This window comes from Pteropus alecto, unplaced genomic scaffold, assembly GCF_000325575.1.
Source record: "Pteropus alecto unplaced genomic scaffold, ASM32557v1 scaffold71, whole genome shotgun sequence".
NCBI lineage: Eukaryota > Metazoa > Chordata > Mammalia > Chiroptera > Pteropodidae > Pteropus > Pteropus alecto.
This window is the reverse complement of record NW_006433024.1, coordinates 15,481,033-15,493,065: the sequence shown is the minus strand read 5'-3', so window position 1 is coordinate 15,493,065 and position 12,033 is coordinate 15,481,033. Positions and strand designations below refer to the sequence as shown.

Here is a 12,033-nt window from a genome sequence, read left to right as displayed (position 1 = left end):
TATAGATGCTGTTCACATATGAGCTTTATTAAACCATAGATATTACAGATGTTTTGAGTATTAGCTCTTCTATTCACTAGCTATATCTTGATCCCAGGCATGTTATTTAACCCCTTTTGATCGCCATTTCCTGAAATATAAAATGAACATAATAATAGGAACTTTCACATGGGATTCTTATGGGATTGTTATAAGAATTAAATAATTTAATATAAATTAGATGCTTAATGTCTGACCGATATCAGTGCTGTTATTTCTAATTTGGGCCGTATTCACTCTAATAGCTCACACACTAATAAGGTTTGTCTGGTTTATAATTTTACATAAACTTGAGGAGATTCTTTAACTCAGCACCTTTTGAATATATCAAAAGAAGCTACGATATATGAATACCCCTTGTTCTATAAAGAGGATTCCAAACTGCTTACTATAGTTACATAGTTAGAGACCTGTCATAAACTGTCACAGTATAGGAATGAGCAGGCCTTCAATCTGTGTCCTCCTCTCTTGAGGAACTCACCATAACTCATAACTTCTCTGATGAAAAGAAGTCTCCATTCTTTATCTTGATCCATTTTTTTTTTTTTTTGCTTAGTTTTCGTTTGTTTGTATGATGCTTACTTAAGTTCTTCCCTAAATTCTGAGTTCTTGTTTCTACACCCCAGAAATGGCTGCAAGAGTTATAGTGTAGTCTAATCTAGGGACTCTCAACTTCTTTTCTGCTCTAGAATGCCATATTAATATCACCAATGCTGAAACTTCTCTTAGCCGAATTCATTACAGACACTTTTTAAAAATCTACTCTTCCTCTGCGTTCTTTCTCTCTGCTGCAAAGGCACACACACACACCCTTGAAGGAACATACTCTTCATGCCCAAGGAGAACATTTCTCCTTCACATTTGACCAAGTCATGACATTTCTTGTATGGTTCCATTAAATGTCCCCTTGTCCTAAGAAACTGGTGTCATTCCCACTTCAATATTAGGAGGGTTGCAGATTGTTCCAATCACAAAGCAATGCATCCCAAAATACATTATTGTATTCTCTGCAGCTTGAATGAATGCTTTGTGAGCTGAATTCATGTCTGCGAAAGCTATAGGACAACCACGTTCCTTTCATTTTAACCAGATGGAACATTCCTTTGTGATCAAGATATTCAAATGTCATCAACCCCAGATCTGGAAATTTGAGGAAACCAGTGGGAATAGCAAAATCTTTCTATTGCTAAAGAATCATATAAAAGTCTTCATTGACTTCTTTGCAATAGGAAGATATCATATTTCTCCAAAGAGAGGAAGTAGGTGAATATAAAATGTGACTAGAATTTTCACATCAAGGAAAGCAAAGCAAATGTAACCCTGCTGTTTTAAAGAGATGATGGTAGGAGTGGATATGTTAAAATCCAATTACATGTGGTTCTAGGCAAGACACATGCTCTTCTAGGTGAAACACATAAAGCAGCAAACACATTGTGATTTCAAGAGAGAAACTTGTCATCTGTCTTTGATTTCACATCATTCTTGATTATGGTTTGTCAGAGACATTTACTGTGGTTAAAAGATGATAAGAATGAATTCCGTCTTTCTAAACTTTCATGCACAGTGAGGAAACTTGAAATCATACTTCGAAAATATAGAAGGCCACAGAATGTTCGTGGATGTCATTAGTTAGCCTGTGCTGTACACTGGAAAAGGGACAAAGGAAGGCACTGAGAGATGCAGGCCAGCTGCCTCCAATATAGGCCATTTGTAATCTGAACTGAGATCTGGTTTGCCAAAATTTGTCTTAATGAAAGGAATTTTAATCCATTTACTCATACATGCACTTAGTCATTCATTTTATATCTATCATCTATCTATCTATCATCTATCTATCATCTATCTATCATCTATCTATCTATCTATCTATCTATCTATCTATCTATCTATCTATCTATCATCTATCATCTATCTACCTATTATCTATTGAGAGAGAATGAGAGAGAGGGAAGGAGATAGAGACACTACTTGGGCAGAATATTACAATGTATTAGCCTATTATCACTTGGAGTTCAAGTGAATGGGACAGATGTGATCTACTCTCAAGGAATTTACAGTATTATAGGAATAGCTGACAACAAAAGTGTAATTATTAGGGAAGATACTAAATTCTCAGAGAATATGGCAAAGAAAACATATCTAGTATGATGGTCCAGAGAAAGCTTCTCTGAGTTAAACTGTGAACTAAGGATAACAATTAGTTAATTCAAGGGTTAAGGGTGAGAGAGGAGAGTGTGCAGATTATTTCAGAAAGAAGGAATACTATATTAAAGGATTAGAAATGTGGTTAAGTATAGTGAATTATGGAAGGGAAAAAAGGAGAGAAAGGCTAAAATCAAGAGGGTAAGAGGAAAGAGGAGTGTGAGGTAAGACTATAGCAGGGTTTAGGAGCTTCAGCACTATTGATATCTGTGGCCAAGTATTTTTTCTGTGTGAGAAAGCTGTCCTAAGCAATATAGAATTTTTAGCAATATCTTTGGCCTCTCCATACCATAAACTAGTAGCATACCCTTGATCATTTTTAGCAATCAAAACTGTCTCCAAACATTGTCAAATGTCCCCTGCAGTGCAGAATCTACATATAATTAACAACCAGAAGATAGAGTCAAAGAAGAAACAAAACCTTGTCCTGATCAGTCTAATCACAAACTTTGCTAGAAAGTTTATTTTTGGATAATGGAAAATCATGAAGTGTTTTAAGTTGGAGAGTGATATGATAAGATTTGCACTGAGAAAAACAATTGTCCTGATTACAATATGAGCCTGTAGATTGAAGAAAGATGGAGGATTTGGGAGGTTAGTAGGGAGACCAACATGGTAATAAATGGAAGAAATGCTGGTGGCTTGGACTGGAGAGAGAAATAGAGAGATTTGGGGGCTCTCTCAAGAATAGAAAAGGCTGAGTTCAGTAATAGATGCAATGTGGATTTTAGGATAGGAAGGAACTAGGTACCCATTTTTATATTTTAGGTCATATTTCAGTGTTTGTCTTTTATATCGACACTTTTCTCCTGTGCACTTTTCATAAGATTTCTTCTGCCTTATGCCTTTCCACAGTCCTTCCAACATCCCCTCTGCATTCACTCTGGTTTCCCACTTGAGCAGTAATTAGAGATAGCATTTACTGAAATAATAATTATTAGAATTAAAAAAAAAAATCACATATTTTTGTTAGGAGATCAATAATTGAGTTCTGTTTGGGATTTGGTAAGTTGAAAGGGACCTATGAGGTGCCGAAATGGAGTTATAGAACAGTGATAGGACTCTGTCTGGACTGATAGCATAAGGATAGAATTATTCTCTAATTGAAAGTTAACTAATTGACAAAAGGAAAAACTTTTAAAATTCCACATACCATAGACCCTGTGTCCCCTTGGAAAATGATTTCCACAATATGTAGAAATCACTTGACAGAAAAAGAATGAAGAGGAATCTTTACTGGACATTCCATTCTATAGATATACTGGGAAAGCACAAATTCCATAGTAGACATGTGACACCAAAACTAGTGATGTGTGCCAACCCAGACTTGCGGATCAAAATCACTGTCATCCTGATTACTAGGTGATCTTGGATGCATCCTTCTCAGAGTTGATTTCCCTAATGGTTACCCAGTCCATCCTTCTAAAGCCCATTTTTTCTACTTTCAATTTCATCATGCCCTTTAACTCAATAATTGGAGAAATAAAAACACTAGAGCAATTCCCTGCCACCTCACAGAAAATTACATTTTGTTGAATATTGAACTCTCTACCAATTGAATTCTGTAAAACTGTATTTAGCATCACTGGTTCTGTTAGTGCCTTTCTCCACATTTTAAAAATTTGCTCCACTTTGTTTCTGCTGTGTACCACTTTTGATAACCAGCATCATCAGCAACGTCCTATGGCTGATGTGCACAATATGCATGCCTTGTTGACTTGTCAAATCACTGAAAATGCTCAAATCAGGATCTTGTTTTCCTTGGAATCATTGTTTGTTAATACTCAAGGACCCCACCACTGTTCTATGAAATGACTAAGATGAAAAATCTATTCAGACATAATTCCTTCAATAGCCAAAGAGAAATCAGGAAAGTAGCAGGCATACTTATTGATAAGTCGATTCACCTCCTGGGATCAAAGAAAACACATTTCTTCAATCTGCTTTAGCTGCAGAACTGTGGAAAAGGCATCACTTTCATTAAACTGATGCATATGGGATGTCATGTGATGAAAGGTCCATGAAGAAATGTGATCTGAGCCAAGAAACACATAATTGTCTGGATGGCTGTGGTCTTCTTTATGAATGAATGCATAGTGATTGTTTTCACTATTGCCATCCAAGTTCATGGAGATCTTTACAGTCCTCAGAATGTTAGTATCCCTTCGAAAACCAAGATTATCCCAGATCGAGACACCGCAAATTGTGTGCCATATGATCTTTGGTTTAGATCAGCAAATATTAAAGCATTAGGGCATTCTCTGTGTTTTCAGGGAAATTACAGTGTCAAGAGGCAACATAGTATGCATAGCCTCTGGAATCTGCTTGCATTGCAATTCCAATCAACAATGCAATCTCTTTGTGCCTCAGTTTCCTCAACTGTAAAATGATTATAATAATAACCTTCTTCCACAGAACTGTGAAAAGTAAATGAGTTGATACACGTGAAGCAAACCTGCCTTACAGAAATGCTGGCATTGGAATTTGCTGTTGTTGGTGGGTAGCAGCAGATCACGTACAATTATAATACATGCAGTGGCAATTTCACCTGAGTGTGTTCTCATGGCACAGAGAGTTGAGAAACACTTGAAGCCAAGACTTGGTACAGACAGACTATCATGTCTGCCTCATACTAGGGATCAAAGCAAGTCCCCTGGCCAAACCTAGTCAGCATGTAGGGAGGTCATCCCCCACACAGTAAGCGAGCATTGCAAAATGAAAGAGGGGCAAAAAAGCAGGTCTCTTACTGCTATCTACCCAACGCCTTTATGCAGAACACCAGGAGGCATATTGGGTTTCTCTTAGAATTATATAAAGTATGTAAATGTATTTGTGCCTGTGGGAAAGTGCTAGGGAGAATGGCGAAAATCTCATTACCTTCTCTCATGCAGATATGACATCATCCATAGAGTAGAAATCAAATCTGTTTGCTTTGTTTAATTTTTGCCTTTAAAATAATACATTGTCGATACCGATATAGCAACAGCAAATAACCTGACATTCCAACACTCCACATGTAATGATTAAAGGAACATTGAATAATCAGTGGCTCACCTAAGCTCCAGCACTTTCCAAAGATGATGTAACTGGGTTCTGAGTCATTAAATAAAGCCACTGAATTCTTCCTCCCCTTATATTTGACCATGTTTAAAAGAATGGTATGAGACCATGCTGTTTTCATAACACTGTTGAGAGATGCCCTGTAAGTAGTTTAATATTTAGGCTCCTCTCTTTGACACCTTGGATTTAGAGAATTTTGTCCTGCAACAGAGAGTAAAGATACACACACACATATATGCATATATGCACATATATGTATAAATAGTATATGATGTGTACATAACATGTATAAAACAGTTTCTATTCATCTCCTAATGAATCTGCCTAGAGAGATGATCTGCTCAGAGCAGGTCTTTCAAAATTATTGACTAAACGAATGACTTCTCTGACATTTATTCATTCATTTCTTTTTTAATCAACAATTATTGGTTAACATATTGAAGTCAGATGCCTATGGTCTAAAATATACTAGTTGTATAAGTTACTTAACAACCCAGACTGTATTTTTCTCACGTGTAAAATGAATAAAGATTCTTGAGAATTATATATGTTTATTTATATAAACTTAGCATATTGTGAAGCACAGAGTAAGTTTGCCCCCCGCCCCCTCAAAAAAAGTCAGCATGCAGCAGGATCTTCAGAAACAGCACTGACTAAACAAAAACCTAAACAAAAACTCCACTGGAGAAGTGTTGGTGTTATGTAAAATATAGAACGTGTGTGTCTGTGGGAAGGTGCTGGAGAGAATGGGGTAAATGAGTGTCAAAGGGAATTCAGTGTGAATGGTGGGTGCAGGGTACAAGCAGCGGGGACCATGGGTGGATGGAAGAGAACTTGCAAAAGGCATGCAGGATAAAGGTGCACAACTAAAAGGCAAACAGTGAAATATGAGTTAAAATATCAGAATAGACACAGGTCTAAGAGCCACAGATTAAGTAGAAATCCATTGACTAAGCAAAACAGATGGACATCTAGATTGACTAGTGGTGACTAGGGCAGCCAGTGTCACTGGGGCATGCTTTGGAGGGTACAAAACTGAACAGAATGAAAACCCAGGATCAGGTACAGACAGGATCAGAAATCTAGTAGTGTTGGGCACAACAAGGGCCTTACTTAAATACATATCCAAACTACTGATTTAATTTTTGTTATATTTATTATGTACTGCCATAAAATTCTGGGGTAAAGCACTTTTCCTTTATTTCATAGATTCCCAGGAGTAATGAAAATAAAATATCAACAATGACAAAATAATAACAAAGCATACAGTGCCAAATTCTGTGTTTAGTGCTTCATTTCTTACTAACCCTATAATAGTTTTGGAGTTGGATATTACTGCCATCATTTTACAGATGAAGAAGGTGAAGCTCAAAAAGTAAATTTACCTACATAAAGTCACACTGTTCAGTAAATAACAAACAAAGAATTTGAACCATCCTGAGTTCATATCCCTCAGCCAGCTTTCTTCCTTGGGTTGCAAAATGACTAGGGTTAGGGTAGGGGTACCATGTGAAAAAAAGGGCCACCAGTATCTTTCAATTCAGAGATGCTGGGCTGGAAGAACTCAGTGGAAGGACCATGTCATGAGAGGACAGAAGGCAAAAGGAAGCTTGCAGAAGATGTAAGTGAGAAAGTCTGAGAAACAAAGTAATTTATCCAAAGTCACACAGCCCATAACTAAATACTTACTAAACTTCATTAATGCCAGTTTCAAGGACCACGGATGATGTCCTCAGGGTCTTCTTTGACGTGGAAAGACACGGTTCCTACAGGCTAAAACAACTTTGGCAAATTGAAGGGAGCAGTGTCTGTTCAGTTGAACAGTAAATTTAATAAATACACAGTAAACCAAAATATAAAGGCAAGTATACTTTGGGAAGAAACAATGATTAGCTATATGAGTTTTATATTCTTATACTTTATTGGCACTTTCTTTTTAATTATCCTTGGACACTTCCTGGAGGAGAAAGCCTTTAAGAAAAGTAATTTTTAAACACATACTTCTTTAGAAGCAGTGGTCATTTTACTGAGATCACTTGATCTATAACATTTTTTTATGCAAATCACTATCCCAAGAACCTTTATGTGGAATACCGTTGCTTAACCTGTTTCTTCTAGTACCAGTTAAGTAGAAACCAGTTACAGAGTGAAAGACTTTTATCAGGGTGCTAACTGTTCTACTGCGTTGTGCGAAGATGGATGATTTATAGAAGCTTCTGTACAGTGTACCTATTTGGCTTCCTTTGCCCCATAAAAAATAATTCAGGATAATTGGCTGTTTATTGTATAACAGCTAGTACTTAAATATTTACCACAGTCTATCTCATTTAATACTCTCATATAATATTCTCAGTAACTCATGGACAAAGTTTTTATTATTTTTATCAGTTTTAAGCTGATACTGATATTTAGGCTTAGAAAGTAAAAATCGTTTATCTAAGATCGCTCAGGTAGTAAGTTGCAGAGGCAGGATTCCAAGCCATCTTGTGAGGCCTAGGACTACACTCTCACTCTCTCCAAAAATTACATATCCAAAAGGAAAATTTCAGGATTGTATTCCTCATTTTCTGAGCCTACTTTTTATTCATGCCACCAGTTCTTTGTCCTGCTGCTTCCTGTTCCCTTTGCTCTCTCTTCCCTCTCTCTCACTTTTCTTTCTTAAAAAAAGTAATTCCCACCTGTTTAGGCCACAATCAGATTAGACGACTAAACCCAAATGATAAAGTAAATAATAAATATCCTCATTTCCCAGCTCAAATGCTACCTTTTCCATGAAGCCCTCCCAGATTACTCAACCATAAGTGATTTCTCTACTGACCTGTCATAGATCTCTATTCACCATGATAGGGCTCTAAACACAAGAAGGTCATGTCTTTCATGAAAACTATATTGTGAGCATCTGGAAGGCAGTGATAGTGAGTAACTCATATTTACCATCATTAAGACTGGTATGCAGGTGATTCTATAAACAGTGAAAACAAGGCCAACTCTTCCTGCAGACCCCTTATTCAGGTAGTGTGGAGAAGGGGAAGGAAAAGGCAGAACAAACATAGTAGGCCATGTGGCAGGGAAAAGAAGCTGCAGTTTAGAAGGAATAAATCAATGACAAGGAAAAGCAGTGGTGGGGAAGGAAGCAGAGCAAGACAGTGAGGTCAGAGGCAGGAGAGCAGGGAGTGGTAGGTGGCCCAGCGTGTTCCATGGACGTGTGCACAAGTGACCAGATGGAAGTGCAGTGTATACTTATTCCAGGACAGGGGGTTTAAAGAAGAGAAAGGACTGAAAAAAATTGTAAAGATCTTAAATGCAAGCATCGTGACGTTAAATGCATTTTGGGAGGAGCTTGCTGCTTACAGCAGATAAAACTCACTCTGTAGGCTTTTTTTTTGTCTATAAGAACTGTGAGTGTTTGTCAACTCAGTTAACCTCATTTGTAAAAACTTTCTCTACTTGATCTCCATTCCTCAGTAGTAACAAGATCTAGGTGAATTGGAGGAGCAATTCGGGATTCTCCGACTCTAAACTCACTCTTTTTTTAATGCCAGTTTTCAAACTTAAAGAACTTTACAATTCTCCTTTTTTTTTTTTACATAAAAATAGGTAAAATGTACACAATAATCTTTAATGAAATGTCCTGTTTTGCTCTTCACTAAGGATGAGCCTATAACACGATAATGGCATCACATCTATTCTAGATTATCTCTACTCACAAATACTTAAATTCGTAAACTAGCTTATTAAAAGCAAATTTAATGTTTGTTTCTATTTTCTTTTGTTGTTTGTTTGATTCTTTTGTTTTGCTTTCTTTAGTTTTGATTTGTTTCTACCACATGTAGCTTCTCAGCATGGTATCTGGGGGTGTCTGATGTGTCTGCTATAAAACAATAATAAAAATAATAGCTACCACTTAAGGCTACTTTGCCGTACATCAGGCTCTGCTGTAACTGTTTTGCCTGATATGGTGGCATTTTATCCTCACAACCTTCCTGTGAGGTTGATATTATTGCTATGGTGATTTTACAGGTGAAACAACTGAGGTGCATCGACAAATAGAAGGTATTGTTAGCAATCTCATTAACAGATGAGAAAACCAAGACACTGAGAGGTAAAATAATGGGCCAAAACCACATAGTAAGTGGTGAAATTCAGATTCAAATCCAGATGCTCTCTTTCGTGATGTTTAAGAATTGGCTTTTCTGCATTTTATGATAATAAGCCTAAGCAAACATTGCCAGTCAAATTTTTTACAGGTAGACCTGCCATCCTTGCATATGCCTAAATAGGGTCAAATGCTTAAAAAGTTATTTGTATGTGTGATTCTCTCTGAAAGATGTCTCCTCTCTCTCCCAGTATTTGCTGGAAAGGCAAAACATGGTTTTGAGATATTTTGTTGAAACGAATGCTTTTTGGAAGGAGAGCTGAACTGTTTTAAATAAAGATTCAATGCTGAGTGATGAATTTCTGATTATATATTAGTAATATACCCACAAGCAAGTAATTATTTACAGTTTGCAAATCCCTTTCATCTTGTATCGTCTTCTTTGATCCTCAAAGGTAATCGGGGGAAGAGTTATTACTGGAGTTCAGAGGCCATTTCTGCCACTACATGGCATTGGGAAATTGTCTGATATCTGTGTGACTCAGTAGAATCTGCACACTGTTGTCTGAAATAATTTATTCTTTTTTGAGTTCGTATCATCGATGAGACTTACTTGAGAAATTCTGTTCATGTGTGTAAGCCAAAATCAGTACTTGCAGAATGGTGTAAAATTGAAAGACCTAACAGATGTTCATTGTAATAGCATTTCAATATTTTTAAAAATATACTAAGGTAAATTATCGAACGTATGTTAACATAGCAGGACTCTTTGTAATTATTTGTACATTAATTAAAATAGATTAGAATAAAAATAATAATTGTGTACTTGAAAATTAACCTTCCTTTAAGTCTAAAGCTATCACTGCTGATTGTTCCAGACAACCGAGATATTAATCTTTCACATTTGTTAAAGTGTCCAGGTACTCACTCCTGATCACATAACTAAAGGTATATCAGTTTCTGTATCTTGGAAGAAGTACATATAGTTTAAATTCAGAATTAAGTCTTAATAAGTTTACTTTGATATTTAGTTTGCTAATGAGATGTTCTTCCTGCTTGCTGGCAGTTTATCTCAAATAATATTCTTGCAGAACTGTAAGACTATTTCCAGCTTTCATCTCAGTGGTGAATTAATTAATTAAAGGGAAAATTAACCTTCCTTAAAGTTCATAGTCACTTTTTAGAATTCAGTCAGCTGAGTTGTCTCCTGTTGAGATAGAAGAGAGCATAGGTAGATAATTTTTTCTGATAAGGATATGAACAACACCCTGTATATTTACAGAAAGATTAAAGTCCTTTCACTTACCTAGCCAGGATGGAGTGTCTTAAATGCTTTAACAAGGACTTACTTGAGTAAGTTATTTGCCCAAGACCACGCTGAAAAGCAGCTTTATTGGCCTTATCTGCATTTGTATTCTTTGCCCTAGCTGAAGGTTTTTGTTTGTAATAACAGATTATTATTCTGGATACACTAATTCCTAGACCAGGAGTCAGCAAACATTTTCAGCAAAGGGCCATGTATTAGTTTCCTGTTGTTGTCGTAACTCACAAATTTGGTGGCTTAAAGCAACACCAATTTATCATCTTATAGTTCTGGAGCTCAGAAGTCTGAAATTAGTTTCACTGGTCTAAAATCAAGCTGCAAGCAGGCCTGCTTTCTCTATGGAGGCTCTAGGGGAGAATCCACTTTCCAGATTTCGGAGGCTTCCTTCATTCCTTGGATCATGGTCCCTTCCTACATCTTCAAAGCTAGCATTGTCGCATTTTTTTCCTCTCTGATTTATGCTTGCATCTTTACATCTTCTCTCTCTAACTCTGATCCTCTCACAAGGACCCTTGTCGTCCTCAACTTAATCAGATCTATGAAGTCCCTTTTACTATGTAAGATAACATATTCACAGATTTATGGAGATTCAGACATGAACATCCTTCCATTATTTCACTTACCAAAGACGAGATAGTAAATATTTTAGGCTTTTTAGGTCAGAAAGATTCTGTGGCAACAACTCAATTTGAATGTAGGTAATTTGTAAACAAATAAGACTGGCTATTTTCCAATAAAACTTTATTTACAAAAACAGGTATCTGTCAGGTTTTGATCCATGTGCTCAAGTTTGACAGACTTTCCCTAGACACACATCTTGTATAAATGTTTTTAAAATATATTTCTTATAATATAATGTTTGTTTGTTTGTCTGTTTATTTATTTATTTATTTATTTATTTTTATTTATACCTACAGCACCTGGTCTTCTTAGGTGATCTCCCATCCAAGTACTAACTAGGCCCAACCCTGCTTAGCTTCCGAGATCAGACATCAGGCTTATTCAGAGTGGCATGGCCATAGACCATGGACTGTGGCTCCACTGGGGCATGAACCCAGGACCTTCTGCGTGTAAAGCAGATGTGCAAACTGCTACACTATGGAACCACATCCTATAATGTTTTAATAAAAAGTAAGTAATTAGATAGATGATAGATAGATAGATAGATAGATAGATAGATAGATAGATAGATAAAGCAAGAGTTTACAGATTTCGAGGTTTGGTTCTAAGAAAATACTTCCAGAGAATAGGAACTTCCCCCATTCAGTCTTTCCAGAGCTTTAAATCCTATCCTCAATATGAGATTAACTTT

At 36.5% G+C, this 12,033-nt stretch overlaps 1 pseudogene; it reads right to left on the bottom strand.

Moving 5' to 3' along the window:
* Window positions 1–11,629: 11,629 nt before the first annotated feature.
* On the bottom strand, window positions 11,630–11,745 carry LOC112476697 (annotated as a pseudogene).
* Between the last annotated feature and the right edge of the window lie 288 nt (window positions 11,746–12,033).